Consider the following 17,378-nt stretch of genomic DNA (forward strand, 5'->3'; position numbering starts at 1 on the left):
AAATGGTGTTGGACTTGCCTGCCGTGCTACTAGAATTTTTCAGGGGGGGCGAGTTGGGCATGGGGGATAAAGGCCAACATCTGAGTGACCCGAGTGGGGGATCTTCTCAGAATTTCCACAGTATAAATGGGAGTAAAGGTGGCCATAGACTCAAAGATCCGCTCATTTGGCGACATCGCCAAACGAGCGGATCTTTCCCAGATATGCCACTAAACTGCGTGGCTATATCGGGGGTAATTCAAGCGTTCGGCCGTATGGCCGAACGATCGAATTACGATGTGCCAAGCGGCTCCGACGGGTCGGTCGGGTAAAAATCCAACCTTCCCGATCGATATCGTGGCCAGATATCGATCGGGAAGACCCGTCAGAAGCCCCCATACACGGGCAGATAAGCTGTCAAATCGGTCCAAACGACCGATATCGGCAGCTTTATCTGCCCGTGTATGGCCACCTTAAGGGTCGTCACACACGGGCAGATTTAAGCTGCTGATTTACTCAATAAAAATAACATGATGTTAAATGCAAACTGAGAAAGAAAAAGCTCAGAATACAGACTGTAGTTTAGGCTTGTGGCAGGCAAAGACAGATGACAGTATCAGGCTGAAAGGTCAGGGCTGGCGGATGACAAGCAATGTCCAAAAGTAGTCCTGAAGAGGCAGTATACAAAGCAGGGTCAAGAAACAGGTTAGAGGTCAAATCAGGGAGTCAACAGCAGCAGGAATTGGGCACCCGAAAGGGGACTGGGGAAAAGGAACAAGGAACCATGCGGGAATCAGGCAGGGACACAGGAACTAGTAATCACAAGCGCTAATGATCAAGCATCTGGGAGTTGTAGGGAAGAGGATTATAAAGGCCTTAATTACTAGCTCAGTGAGCTCTGGGTTCCAAAACAGCTTTTTAAAGTATTAATACAGTAAACAGAACACTCGGGAGAGCACAGCTGCCCACCTAGAATTAGGCCTGAATTTGTCTTATTGGAAGTTGCCACTCTTGTTTCTGTGACATCTCTTTGTATCAAATATTTCCCCTAAATTTCAATGAACTATATTTAGGGAACAAAATGCTTTAAAAAACAGTACCTTAGCTATAGTAATATGTTATTCTTGAACAATTAATGTATGTAAACGGATCTATACACACACAATTGTTTGCAATCAGGGAGCTTGCCCCTTTTATTTTGCTACCAATTGTGTATTTGCAGATCCGTTTAAATACGTTTGCTGTTGTTAAGGGACCCGGCCAGGTCAACGGAGGGCCAGCACCACCAGTGCAGTGGAAGTGAACTACAGGTGTGTGCTTGAATTATCATATGAATACTTGAACAACCTCTCATACTCCCATGGGGATAAAAGAGGTAAACATTTAAAGAGTATTAGATTCTCTGACACTGTAAGGGGAGCCTCCATGATTTGTCTATATGGGTAAAATAGTTATTGGTTAATTAATTAATGGAAGCATGGGGTACCTCTTCATAATGTATTCCCTCATGCTCCAGCTTTTGGGTATCTAAGTAATAAGCCAACTTTAAAAACATTTATAGGGTTTAACTCATTCGTTAAACAGATTTCCAGCTTTGCCAACTGCGCTGCTAATCTTACTTAACATGCAAATCTGATCCATGAACCAAGAATCCTCACTGTGTATATTAAAAGGGAATGTAAACCTTCTCTTATATGCTCTCCTTCTGCAAACCATAGCGCTCAAATTAGGCACCCCAAAAGCAAAAGTTCTCTATAATCATTCCTACCAATGCCACCATGCAGGTATCTAACACACACAACCTAAAATGCATTCATTTTTGTCCAGCTTGTACGCAGTGCATTAAAATGTATACAAATGTGCATCCACAAATCAGATACAATTGTGCTCACAATTTTGAATTGTAATTGCAGATTTCTGGTGCTTGATGGTAAAAAAACGGTAGACACTATAAGCTATAATCATTTCTGGCCACGGGAACTACAGCAACATAAACTCCAAAAAGATATGTTTGGATTACATCATAGGCTGTTTTTTTTTTTAAATCACAGAAACACAATGGAGCAAGGGTAAGAGTCTTTGCAACCGTAGTGCTGACCCTCCTGGCTTTCTCCTTGGAATATGAAGGGGAATGTCTAATGGTAGCACATTTTATAAGGCAACGCCTTTATTGGTAACGGGTCTTTGGGCATCGAAATGGATTTAAGACCATGGCACACTAGTTTCATTCAGGAACCTCAGAAGATGTAGTATCAGCTGAACGACAGGGGAGAAAGTCACAAACTGAGTCTGACTTCATCCACTTCAAGTTCATGCTATCCTGCTTCAATCAAGCTCTATCAATAGCTAAAGAACATTACTTCTCTTCTTTAATCTCCTCTCTATCCTCCAACCACAACAACTGTTCGCCACATTTAACTGACTATTATGCCCCTCCACACCCTCCACCCATGAATATAACTGCACATTTCTTTAAAGAAAAAATCAATCTCATTAGACTGAGCATCCCATCTGACAACAATCTCAGATTATTTTGCAGTCCACTTACATCCACTTTGCACTCCTTCACCCCAGCAAACTTCTAGCCTGCTCAATCCCCACATCCTGCTTTCTTGACCCCATACCCTCTCACCTTTATCCAATCTTTGATACACTCTCTCTCCTGCACTTACCCAACTATTTAACCTTACACTCTCTACTGGTACTTTTCCATCTTTATACAAACAAGCACTAATCACTCCTATGCTTAAAAAACCTTCCCTTGATCCCAGCTCTCCCGCAAAGTATTGTCAAGTTTCCCTTCTTCCATTCGCAACAAAATTGCTGGAAAGGCTTGATTACAAACACCTGGTCCAGCATCTCACTCATAACACCGTTCTCAACCCCATGCAATCTGGCTTCCACCCAACACACTCAACTGAAACTGCACTCACCAAAGTAACCAATGATCTTCTACTGGCAAAGTCTAAAGGTCACTATTCCATACTAATCCTTCTAGATCCCTATGCAGCCTTTGACACAGATGACCACACATTCCTCCTAGACATTCTATACTCTGGTATTCGTGACACTGCTCTTTTATGGTTTAAATCTTATCTGTCTGATTATTCCTTTAAAGTTGCCTTCTCTAAGTCAACTTCTACTATGTTTCCACTTTCTGCTGGAGTTCCTCAAGGCTTTGTCTTAGGCTCTTTGCTGTTCTTATTCTATACTACTTCACTAGAAAAATGTAACTTGTTAGCACTACATAAATAAATTATGATGATGACAACCATATTGTTCAAAGAATTCTAGACACAATGCATTTGCCTATTTGGTCCTTTCCTCTATCATCTTGTTTCTTTTGTAACTTTCCTTCTTTCCTGTGTATTCTTTTCTTTTCACAAGTTTAATAATTCACTTATAATTGTTACCATCTTTATAGAACTTGATTTGAAGATATGTTCAAGATATGTTCTTTTTTCTTCCTTTTATCAAAGTTTTTAAATTGAATAAACTTGAATTTAAAAAAAAAAAGAATAGACTGGGCAGGCACAATGTAGTTTGGCAGCAGTGTCTGCAAGGAGTGTGCTTAACTGTAAGTACTGTATCTATAATAAATGTTGTCAATAGCAATGGTTGAGCCCATGTTCTTCATTGAGTCCTAGGGTTTCCTGTAAACATGGCTGAATACCAATAAGCAGATGCTTTCCAGTCAGGAGAATCAGTTTAGACAATGTGGCTCACAAGAGTCCCTTAGAACTGAAAGTGCTGAAGAGTTCAATAAGCTACTGTAAATGCCCTATCCCAGTGGAGCTTACAGTTTACTTTCCTTACTACATGCATATACAGTATGCTAAGGGTAATTCCATTAAAAGCCTTTGTAAGTACACATTTGTTTTACTTGCAGAAGTAAACTAGAGGAGTAGAACGTACAACAGTCATATGTACAGAACTCTGATAAGACCTCAAGAGCAGAGTGATGTTAGGCCAATGTCAGGCAAAAAGATTTCTCCACAAGTGAAAAAAATTTGCATTTTTGGTCCAATTTCACAAGTTCTGTCAGGTTGAACAAAGAGTCTGGCATTTTAGTAAATGCTAAGTACTGTGTCATGGAACCAGATACTGGCATGCATACTGAAATTGTAAGTCCTAAACAATCCAAATTAATTCAGTTTAACCAAAATAATGCTTATATGAGCTTATTCCATTATTTTCAAGTGTTCACATAAGACTTCTGAATTTGGCAAATCCCTAATATTTCACCATTAATGGCTGTACACATGAACATATTGCCAGCATTTATACATATTTCCAGCAGATGGCAACATGAAACTATTTATGTAAAATACTGTACAGCTAAAGAGACAATTGTTTTGTTGCTTTTCTACACACAATAAAATGAAACAAATGTAAAGTGTTTGGCCAACCCTGGGTGAAGGAACCAATTCTAGTCACACTACAATATATTATACCTCTTACTCCTGCTACAATACTTGAAGCAGGGAAGGTAAAAGACAACACATAAAGTAGGGCAACCATAGTAGATTCAGCATAAATAGGCTTTAAATTCAAATCCTACTCCAAACTTCTAGAAGGGAAGGTGAAGGAACATCTAATTGTCTCTTATATACCCCTGTGCTTGCCAATGGAATAGCTGACATTGATGAATTTAAAAAGAAGTGCATGACTAATTAGGCTGAGAGGAAAAGGACAAAGGCCATCATTTATAATGAGAATGAACGAGAGCTATGCAAATCACCCATGTGTAGACATGCAGGGAATTGCTTCTAAGAAATGAATTTTAGGTGAATAAGGAAATATACTGTATATCTGTTATTATGGCAAGGTGGTTGCTGTTATTTCTGTTAATAATCTGTTTTTGGAGTTTGGGCTCCCTACTTACCTCTCAATACTTGTCTTTGGTTTGCTTAAAAGATTTGTTTTTATAAATGTTATGTTTGTTGTTTCCTCCCTTTATTGTTTAAACAAAAAAGGAACCAATAACATCCTGCAAGTCAAAATATGGCAAGTCCGTATATTCCACACCAGTACAATTCCCATTCACAGTCCTTTGGATGTACAGTAGCTGCACATGAAATTAAATTATTTCTTTTAAAGGGTATCATCCTCAAGAGGTGTAAGTAGTTTCTGTGCCCTGGACTAGATTTGTAACTGATGCCTCTAGTTACTTAAAAATGAAACTACAAGTATGTGACTTGTTATCCAGAATGCTTGGGATTTTTTCAGAGAAAAGGGAAATTGCTTTAAAATTTTGAATTTTTTGATAAAATGGAATCTATGCTGATACCCTTCCAGTAATTCTGAGATTTCTAGATAACAGTTTTCTGGATAAGAGATACCATATGTGTATTTTCAGCCTAGCATGTTTAATTTTAAATAGGAGGTACAGGTATAGAATCCTTTATCCGGAAACCCGATATCCAGAAAGCTCCGAATTACGGAATGGTTGTCTCCCGTAGACTCCTTTTTATCCAAATAATCCAAATTTTTAAAAATGATTTCCTTTTTCTCTGTAATAATAAAACAGTAGCTTGTACTTGATCCCAACTAAGATATAATTAATCCTTATTGGAAGCAACCCCAGGTTATTGGGTTTATTTAATGTTTAAATGAATTTCTAGTAGATTTAAGGCATGAAGACCCAAATTACGGAAAGATCCGTTATCCAGAAAACCCCAGGTCCCACGCATTCTGGATAACAGGTCCCATACCTGTATTGTAAATGGATATTTACAAACAATGAAGTTTGTTCAGCCTACTGAGATCTGTACTTTTTACCTTGCCCCTATACAAAAGAATACCACGCAGTTACTCATGTACTGTAAACCATTAAATTATATTTGTTTAAGGGGAGTTAAATGGGTTTATGAACATTTAGACTATGCTCTTGCATTATATGGTTCCAGGATACCTTTCACAGTTCAGTGCATTGTTCACTTGACAATTGATACCAATGAGTATCAAATGCAGGGAAAAGAATCCAGAAAATAATTTTAAATTTCATTTTAAGGCTCAGCGAGGTTTTTTGAGGGCTAACTATCTTTTAGTAAAATGTAAAAAACTTTCATAAATCAGGCTTGAATGTCTGTCTGATTGGGCTCAATGCAAATTTCATGACCAGGGCGAGGTCTAGGTACCAGGTCTTTCAGAACCACTTTAATCAAGACAACCACCTGCTGTTTTAGTTAAAACCATACCTCCCCACAAAACACCACACCACACCAAAAGTCCAGGATGACCATAAAATGTTGAAGGACAGCTTTATTAACACAGTAAACAATAAAGTGAAAATTGCACACTAACAAATAATACAATAGAATACTGTTCATAACTATCACATCAGGAATGCTTGCCTACTCCATTGGGGTAGATGGGCCTCTTGCCATGCCAGCCACCAAGCTCCACTGTGTTAAGGTAGACAAATGAAGGCAGAGTAGACCTCATCCAATTTCCTGGACGCTTTCCACAGTGATCTGTTGGCAGGCCCGGATTTGTGGGAAGGCCACCTAGGCCCGGGCCTAGGGCGGCAGGATTTTAGGGGGGCAGCATGCTGCCCAAACAACCACATTGGTTCAAAAACACTGGCGATGAGCAGGAGATACAGTCTCCATGAAAATTTGCATGAATAAAGGGGAGGGGACAGAGGCGACGAGTGGCAGTGGGCCTAGGGGCGCCCGCTATGTAAATCCGGCCCTGTCTGTTGGATAAAGAAATTATATGCAGTTAAACATTGGATAATGCCACTGTTGAGGGTCGGAACTTGGGGTAGGCAGAAGAACTGCGTGCTTGGTGCCACCAATTAGGCACATGTCTATTTTGCCTATCCCTGGTCTGGACTCTGTTGAAGGTCGGAAACTTGGTGTAGGCAGAAGAACCACTAATTTGTTGCACCATAGGCACATGTCTATTCTACCTATCCCTGGTCCGGACCCTGGTTCCCCCACTGGCACTCTCCGGCTCGCCTCTGTGTGAGATCCTATTCCTCCGGCCATTGTAACATCGCACCGGCCAGGGAAGAGGTGAAGTGGCCTGGGCCTGCCACTGTTTCCAATGAGTCAAACTGTTGCATTGTTTCCAAATTACAACTATTTCCCAATCCCTATGAGTGAGTTCCAGATTCCTGCAATGATTTCCAAATATGTCTGATCATCAAGAATTGACTGTAGGTGAAAGCAGTTTTCACAATGTGAAATTCTTCCACACCCATACTCCCACCTATGAGTTCAGATATGCAATCACTTGTATGCGTATAGGTACATCTATGCATTGACTTGATCTTCATGGACTCTATATTAGAACGTCATAAAAGATCGGAGATTGGGTGTGTTGAAAGAAACAGTTATTTGCTTGCGCAACTTGGAAATATATGCTCATAACGCAAATTTCTGAATAGCCATAAAGTGTTAATACAGTCATAAAATTGTGTAATACACTTAATTTTAGAATTAGAAAGTTAGAAAAATTGTTTCAGGTTTAAAATAAAGACGTTTTGAATTACATGTGCAAATGGGAGACCGGAGAGTTTCACAAAATATAAATATATGTGACATCTAACATAAACAAGAAACAACAATTGTTGTTGTCTTTAAAATTGTAATAATAAACCATTGGCTTACAATCTATTTTCTTAGCAAAGAATTGTAAGGCTATAAATATAGATTTGTTCACAGATCACATTCTAGGTTATCTGATTGATTTATTAATGTTATCGCTACCATTTGGTAAAAATATCGACTAATTTATATACTGCATAAGAATTTCCTGTTCTAGTGCCCAAAAGATTGTCCCTTCCATATTATTTCATTCCAGTCTCTGCTGACTCACTGTCATGCTTCTATAGCACTGCATATATGGGGGAATGTAATAAAAGTCACAAAAAGCCAAACAATTAGCACAAATAAGAATAAAAAGTCTCATTTCGCAATGTAATACTCATTTGGCAACTGTAATCGCGCATTGCAAATTTTAATTGCGCATTACCCACTTTAATGAAGTGGTTGGAGGTGTCATTATCTTTTGGAGCAAACATAACTTTTTCAGTAAGAAGTTTTATGACATTCACTGCGCACTGGCGCTAACTAAAATTCGCAAACCTTCTTCAACTGTCGGAAGTGGTCGCTAAACAGTTCCCGGGTTTGCAAAAGCTATATTAAATTCGCACAAAGGCAAATTTGTTCTCACAGAGGCATAACTTTGCGATTGTGGATATTTTTTCCGTTACCGACTTTTATTACATTCCCCTCATAGTGTTCTACTGGTTACTGTTTCTCTGTTCCACTGTACTCTCTTTAATAGTTTATTGCTCCATAAAACCTCCTGATTCTTTTTTGCCAATGCCTGTAAGGTTTATGCAGTATAAAATCACACTTGCTTTCTGTGCTCACCTATCCTCTCCCTGTTTCTCTGTCAGCGTCTTTTACTGCATTGCAATTCATTCAAACAATTCTGCTGTGCTATCCATCCTCACCTCTCCCATTTTTCAACCTTCTGTAACAAACAATTCTTAAGTGCCCTTCTGCCACTCCTTGCTACCAATACCTTGACCCAATGGGCCCTCCTGTCTGAGGTACATACCTGTATCTAATAAATGCAAGTTGCTGTTTTCAATAAAAGCAATTGATGCCGCCCTTCTAGTTGGACATTATAAAGCATGTCCTGATTTCACATTATCTGGTGAACTTACCCCATAAAATTTCCCCTGAACTGACTTTTGTTTTTGTCCTGGCCTCCAAGCTGCTCCCTGGAAGCTAATATCCCTCCTCTTCATAATATTTTCCATGACACTACCTGCCTCTCCTTTTTCTAATACCCAAATACCCAGTTACCTGATACTCACATCTACACAGTAATTCTGTAAGGTAGAAGCATTGATGATACTTATATTATACATATATCCTGTATCTCAGGAATATGCCAGTTTATCTACTGACTTTAATGAGAGAGGGAGCCCACAGAAGGGGATCTTTAAGAGAACAGTGTTCAACCTATATAGGGTTCCTCCTCTTTAATAAAGAAGGTGTCAGATAGGGCCATAGGGAAGCGACTTTGTGATGCTGCAGCTCATAGGCTCCTACCTGCTAGTCGATTCCCTATGGTCGGCAACCAACTGAAAGGGCAGAAAGCTTGCCCCTCCTTCCATCACAGGCAGGCTACATTCACCCCCACCTTGTCAGATCATTGATGTCATGTTCTTCTAGCTGCATTCAAGAGCGACCTCTACTTTTGATTCGGCAATATCGATCCCCCGATGCTCCAAGCTGAACTGTCTGCTCCTTGGAGAATGTGGCAAATTGCCTGTTTCTGCCTCTAGTTCCAGGCCTGTTTGGTACCTGTCTGTTGAACACAAAGGCATCGGTTGCATTTTACTCAGGCTCTATTAACGAGTAACTGTACTTAGGGTTCGGTAAAGCGCAAAAGCTGCATTTTCCTCAGGCTGCATTAAACAGTAACCAACTGTTGCTAATCAGCTTCTCAAATACTTTTTTAGCTTGGTAGAGAACACTGTCCTCATTAAGCAATTTGCCATGGTCAACTGCAAGGTGATGCTAGGCAAACCCCAAAAAGGGTTCTGTATGGGAAAAAAACCCAAAAAGGGTTCTGTATGGGAAAAAACCCCAAGTTGATGCAAAGGCAAGGTAAGTGCAAGCTATGGGCATGGTAAGGGCAAAGAATGGGCATTGTGCTAGATGGGGAACTCCTGGCCTGAAGTAGATACCTGGGTAAGCCCTTTTTAGCAAAGGGTACTGCTAACAACCATTTTTTTCAGCAAGATCGCTGCGTTCCATCAAAGGCAGGTTAGCGTAAGCCCCCTCATTGCAATCAACCTAAACAGGTTGCTCTTCCATCAGTCCAACATCTAACTGACTCAAGCCGCCGCCACCTGAAACAATGAGCTTTCAGCGCAAGCTGGCATTGTGCTTGGCCCCCAACTTTTGACAGGGAACTTTCCTTTCCATCTCTTTCAGTGACTTCCATTGATCCATCCAGAATACTTGAGCACAACCAACCGGAGCTGCTTTGGCACAGAGTTTTAAGCAGAGACAGGAATCAAACTCATGACCTTTGGGACTATAGACAAGCACCTTAACCACTTGACCATTCGGAAGGCCTTTATTAGTGTGGTACAGGGGTATGTATTGACTATATTTGGTGGAAGATGGACAGGATTAGGCGCTGTGGTTCGTTGGCTTAAGTGCCTGTTGTCTGCCCGTGGAGTCCCAAGTTCAAATCCTGGATGGATGATTTCCTGTGTTTACAGGGTTGTTTATGCCTGTACAGAACCCCCTCTTCTATGCAGGCCCTGCAGGCATTGGTGCCTTTTTCTTCAGGCTGCATTCAAGAGTGACTGCGAATTTGGAGTTGGCAAAACCGGCATACCCAGCTGTATAACCCGGGCAGTGCATGTTATTGATATGATGAAAGGCAGCAGTCATGTTGCAATAAAGAAAAGAAGATTTAATGAAGGAATAAGAACAAAAGTCTGAGCAAGCTTAAAGGAAATCTTTACCCCATGAACAATGTAGGTCATTACAAATATATATTGCATAAAACAGCTCATGTGTAAAACCTTGCTTTGTGTAAATAAATCATTTTCGTAATAATATACTTTTAGTAGTATGTGTAATCATAAATACAAAATTGTTGTTTTAAAAAATAAGGGCCGTCCCCTGGGATCGTAGGTTTGTCAGTGCACAAAAACAAACTAAACCAACCATACTTGTTAGGTCACATGAGCCAATCAACAGACAGAGTTCTTTCTTTTGCTTCCATACTTCTTCCTGTTACCGTTAGAGTTGTAGTATTTCTAGTCTGGTGATCTCTGAGGCAGCACAAAGATCATCACAAAATGGTGGCTCAAGACAAGAGTTTTTGTTTTTATACTCAACAATTCCTTTAAAGCCAACCCAATAGTCACAACTAGGCTCATATATGAATCAAGCCATATAGGTGTCATGCAGGATTCATTACAATATAAGTTCTATGATTTACTGAAATATAAATAAGTTAAAAGATTACAAAAAAAATGATATTGTCAAAAGCACAGCAGAATGGTCCTCCTTGTTCTCAAGCGCAGACTCTGCTGACCTACTGGTGTAGATACTTCCTAAGGAATGATATTTCATTTTCTGAATGTGGAGTGCATCAATTAAACACCGGGAAACACAAAATATGCTGATGGGAGCTATTGTGCAGAAAGAAGAAGAAGAAATAACAAAACACTGGAAATTACAATCTTTACTTCATTTTCTTCCCTTTCTCACTGTAATAATTAGACATGGTGTTGCAATTGGTATAAATTAACCCCAGTGTTGTAGGATGATAGGGAGGATACATCTTTGCATGCCAAAAGCTTTTCTTTTCTTTTAATCTCCAACTACAAAAGGGTGACTGATTTGCAAAACCTAAGTTTCAAACTTTGCGGATATTAGGTCCCATTCTTTTATTCACATTTGGGCAATTTCTTAGTATACATTGTTGAAAAGGCTCAGTTCATACACTGGCATCTTGTATTTCATAAAATACATAAACCTGAAGAACATAAAAATGTTTTTCTTTAGATTTTCAGCAGCAACCACAACTTCAAACATGGCAACTACAAGCACAGGGATTTACTGTAGTACTCTCTTCCCATCGCTGACCCTGACGGTCATCACAAGCAAGATATTAGGATGATGTGGGATGTAGAGCAACTTGGGCTCTCTGATGCAACCAAACCAGCTATTACTGGCAATCACTATGGCCACAACATGTAGCATATATTTTTAAATGGAATTAGCAGCTCTATACTAATAACAACAACAATAATACAAATAATTAAGAACAAATATGAAAGTACATTATAATTCTGATACAGTACATTTTAAAATTTATAAGAGTCATGCACTTAACCACAGGCCCTTGGAGAACAGTGCAAAGTGCCAGTTCTCCAAAAGTAAAGTACATAGTTAAAGCATGCTATGACAGCTATGACCATCCAGTAATTCCTACTACTACCTTATAGTAAACTCATCATCATTCGATTACATTAAAAGGTATTCCATTAGAGTACAGGTATGTTATGCGTTATCCAGAATGCTTGGGACCTGCTGTTTTCTGGATAAGGGATCTTTCTCGAATTTGGATGTCCATACCTTAATTCTACATTACTTTAATTAAACCCAATAGGATTGTTTGCCCACAATAAGGATTAATTATATCGTAGCTGGGTCATGTTCAAAATTCTGATTAATTATTGCAGAGAAAGAGGCAATCATTTTATGGGGGAGCCCCTGTCTTACTTCCCAGCCATGCAAAACTCAAGCAGCTTTGTTTATGACGATCCCTAAGCAGCCCAGATCACACTGAGCATGTGCACAGTCTTAGTCTTGCAAAGATGTTTAACAAAGTTACAAGATGGTGACCCCCTGTAGCCAACTTTGAAAACATAAATTATTTGTTTGATTAGGCTTGTGGTGCAGTAAGTTCATGTTTATGTTTAGTATACAAAATACAGCATTTCTAGCCTTATTCTATTTTAGACTTTACATGCCCTTTAAGTAATCCCCTGATGTTGAGGTAACTGCATGGTAGTAGTAAGCAACAGTATTTTGGAAAATGAACTGGTACTTTGCACTATTCTCCTAGGGCCCTTTGGTTTGCTGTTTTATGCTATCTAGCCGCTCCAAATTGCAATTGCAATAAATTCAATTAGCAGGTTTATTCTTTTTTATTCTTTTCCTACTTGGTCCAAAGACATTAGATTTGATAGCACATGCAATAAAATTAGTTGCCAGTTTTATTGAGGGAATCTCCACCCTGCTATTGCTTTCATTTTCTCATCTATTATTCAATTTGTAATCAGGGAATTTGTGTTTCAAAAATATAGATAAACTACACCCTCCTTGAAAGTTTTTTTTGAAGACTATTGATATAGATATTTAATGATTTAAATTAAAGAGAAAAATGTACAGTAGAGCTGTCCCAAACACAGCAACCTTTTAGGACATCAGCACAATAGATGCCCAGAAGCTTACTATACTTTAATAAACCTTTAAGTGCTATATAAAGAGAGGTGTGTTTCCCCGGTACATCTATGTTTCAGATGTTATTAGACCGTGCCTCTTTATGACTTTGTTATGAAAAGAAGGAACTATTATATATACTGAACAATTTCCCAGTGCTAATAAGGAAACCCAAGCAATGATACAGAGTGACATAAACAGTTTATAGAAATCCCATGCCGACTTCAGTAAATTACTGAACAACGCATGATCTTTTAGGTACAGTGTTGTAACCAGTGTTGTGTTAAATATTAAGCAGGTATTTGATTAACTTGAATGTGTAATTTATTAATGAAATGGATAGACTGGTATGAATGGAACTTATGGCATTTCAGAAGGAAACAACTAACACTTTGACACTATAATTAACCTGGCAAACAACGTTTGACTAAAGTGTTGCATACATACACTACTAGAGCAACAAGTGAATATTGTAGGTTTCAATGAACAATTATTAGTTAAAGACAACTAACGCAGACTATTACAGCGACACATGATATCAGATGACTCTTTTTATTATTCTACAAACGACACCATGCAAAGTTATTTATCCATTTTCAGGGGAATGGTCAAGTCTTTTATGTGCAATTAACATTAAATTCACTAGTTTATCCTGACACCATACAGCATGAATACACTGGTGACGAGGCACACTTATGTTCACCTCCCAATCAATTTCCTATAAACTCTCCTGCTTGACAAATATTTCTCTGAAACTGAATGTTATTTTATGATACTTTGTACACCAAGCATGTACATTAGATCATGACTAGTGATGGGTGAATTTATTCGTCAGGGGCGAATTCACTGCAAATTTGGGCGATTCCCTGCCGCGAATAGATTTCGCAAAACGGCCGTGAAAAATCGCTGGTGAAAATTTTTCGGCATTTTACGAATTTTGCTGGAAATTTGCAAATTTTTCGGCAAAACGAAACGGCGCAAATTCGCCCATCAATAATCATGACTAAATTTCATTGGGTGTAAGTGTTTGAGCACTGAAGGGTGCAAAAGCACACCTAACATGCACTTGTATCTTAAAGAAACCTGTAATCTGCTCCTCGCAACTGACTGAAAATCAAGTGCAAGAAGCAGCAGGAGAAACAGGTGAGGCCTATCTTTACCATACCTCCCAACTGTCCCTTTTTCGGAGGGACAGTCCCTCTTTTGACAGCTCAACCCGCAGTCCCTCATTTGTACTGGAAAGTCCCTCTTTTCTCTGCACTGAACAGCCAGAAAAAGAAACAAAGTTTCTCACTTAAATGGCTTTTAGCAGAGAGCCCAGAACAGCTAACAGGTGCAAATAAGATACTTTGTAACAATTTTGAGACACAAAAACACAGTTTAGATAAGGAGAAATATTTTCAAACTTTCATAACCTGCCAATTTTGTAAAACGAACATGGTAATTAAGGGGTGTGGCCACTGAAAGGGGTGTGGTCAAAAAAATTGCTGCGCTACGTGCGGAAAATACATTTTTGTCCCTCTTTTTACTTCCAAAATGTTGGGAGGTATGCTTTACCACCTGCCATAAGTCACATGCCTTGCCCCTCTTGTATAGATCACTGCCTAAAGCAGGTGCACTGCAGAGTGCAAAGGCCTGTAGCCATTCTGCAAGAACAGAATGCAGTGTGTAAAGTGCATAAAAACAGCTTATTGCTGCCTTTTTTTACATTTTGCACACTTCCTTCTTTAAAGGGGACCCGTCACCCAAAAAAATTATTCAAAATCCTATTTTACAACATTAGTCAAGTGAACTTTAATTACACTATATAAATTATTTGAATCTTGCTTCCTTCAGTCTGGGATTTCAAAATTATAACAAGCAGGCAGGAGCCATTTTGTGCACACTGTTATTAAGACGAGCCTTGCATCATCTCAGAATCTTGTTTGTGCACCAGAATGGGGGACACAATGTCCATTCCCATGCCCTGGCTACACAATTAAATGGTGAAGAGAATGCGGGAGTGTGGGGAGAGCAGTGATATCTAGGAAGTGCTGAATGGAAAGTGAAAGTAATTGTCTGCACCACCTCTATGCCCATGGCAAAGAGGACGGGCAGACAATACTTGATTGACAGCTGACATTTTTAAATGAGCTTACAACAGCTATGAATGCTTTAATAAAAAAATGAAATTGGATTTCATGTTTAATTTGAAAAGGACTTTTATTATACAGATTTTTGTGTCTGGGTGACAGGTCCACTTTAATGTAAATGACCCCTTGTATGTTGAGGCTTCTGGAAGGTCAAGTTCCATGCAATATGATGAAACTATGCTTTCATGCTACCGGGAATATTTTAGTGATCATTTACCATAATTGTGCAAAAGTGCAAAAATCATTGCAATTTACCATGATTTTACCCACAAGGCAATTTTTTTTCTGAATTCCACCTTATAGATACTATAGATTGTACACTCTTTTTGTGTGGTAAGGCAAGTATAAAAAAGTTTGTAGTGTTTGCAGAATAAAAATGAACTGGAAAATAAATATTAAAAAAATATTTACTTTCCAAAGCATTTTTTTCTCTTTTATGTCAGTACCAACAGTAAACGTAGTGTATGCTCACAGTCAGACTGCAACAAATGTTATGTGAAACAGATGTTCAGTGTGTGATATCTTGCAAAGATGCATATTTTTTATAACCTTTCAGATATGTTTAATAAAACACCTTTTATAGCCAAGGCTGTATCATTTTTTTTATTGAGGTGTTTCTAAAGACAGATAAAAACATCTGAGAAAATATAAAGACCAACTGAATTTATTGAGTTTATGCCATATATTTAAAAGTTTGAATAAATGCAGTCTATTTATAAACTGATGATGTAAATTCAGACTGAGGAGGGGAGATGGCGGTTCTTACAAGGCTAGTTACACCACTGTAATATACTGTTGTCCTGCTTTGGTTAAAACAATTTTGTTTGCTTCAGAAGATCCAACATAGTTTACATAAATAAGCTTATTAGAAGTCATGAAGTCATGGTTCTCCTGTCTAGTGCCCAGTATGGCTATAAGGAATATGTATACAGAAGGAGGGGTCAAATGTTATTCATAGCTCCTTGTACACCTTAAGGATGAAAATCTGAGGTCTCTAAATTATTTTCAGGTTGCACACAATTCTCTCTTTCAGTCAGTCTCTTACGACTCTTCACTGCTGCCCTCACTCAAGAAAAAAAGAGTAAGGCTATTGCTTTGATGAACTGCAAAGGCCACTGGCAATCAAATTAATGGTACAGCTTGTAATGCCCCAACTTGACAAGGCTTGCATTTCAAAACATTAATTATACAAACTGCACAGCCCTTGGGGTTCAGATTAATGATTTAGTTTGTAATGCACCATCTGGTTGGCCAAACTTTTTTCTAAGACCTACAATATATGTTATCAGTTCAGTTATTCTCTAACATTGTAACAGAGAAGGTGAAATGCCTTTGTTAGAGGGAGAAACATTTCTTTCTGTTGCCAAAAGATTAATTGGACCTCCCCACTCACAACTTGCTCTCTTGACCCATTGCTCTCTGCTTAAACACTGTGCTGCTGTGCCCAGCAGCGCGGCGGCACACCAGAGGGGTCTGGACTGGGGGTCGTGTCTGTCAAACTACCATCCTGTCTCACTTCTATAGTGTTCACCCTTGTTACTAACTTTCTACACACCTATAATTTGATGGACCCTCTGCAATCTGGTTTCCGGCCTGCACACTCTACTGAGACTGCGTCGTGCAGAGTTACAAATGATCTTCAAGTTGCCAAAGTCAAAGGTCACTTCTTTATGCATTTGATATGGTTGACCAATCTCTCCTGATGCAAATTCTGTATTTTCTTGGTATCTGTAACCAGGCTGCATCTTGGCTCTCTTATTACCACTCTAACCATTCATTCACTGTCTCTTATGCTATTGAAACCTCATCTCCAGTTCCACTCAATGTACGGGTGCCACAAGGCTCTGTACTTGGCCCGTTGTTGTTCTCTGCCTTTGGGAGATCTCATCCTCTCATTTGGGTTTAATTATCATCTGTATGCTGATGATACCCAAATACAGTATATCCACCCTTTCATTAAATCTCCAACTGTCTCCTAGCAATCTCCAATTAGATGAACAAGCACCACCTCAAACTCGACCTAACAAAAACTGGACTAATCATCTTTCTACCTAAGCCTGGTCCTACTCATCCATATACTATCTCTATTGATGGCATGCTCATTAACCTTGTCAACTCAGCTCACTGTCTTGGGGTAATCCTCCTAAATCTCTCTAGGATAATATTAACACCACTGTCAAAACTTGAGTTTAATGTTTATATGTTTTTCTACTAGACTTAAGGTATAAAGATCCAAATTACGGAAAGATCTGTTATCCAGAAA

The sequence above is a fragment of the Xenopus laevis genome, chromosome 7S (assembly GCF_017654675.1).
Source record: "Xenopus laevis strain J_2021 chromosome 7S, Xenopus_laevis_v10.1, whole genome shotgun sequence".
Taxonomy (NCBI): domain Eukaryota; kingdom Metazoa; phylum Chordata; class Amphibia; order Anura; family Pipidae; genus Xenopus; species Xenopus laevis.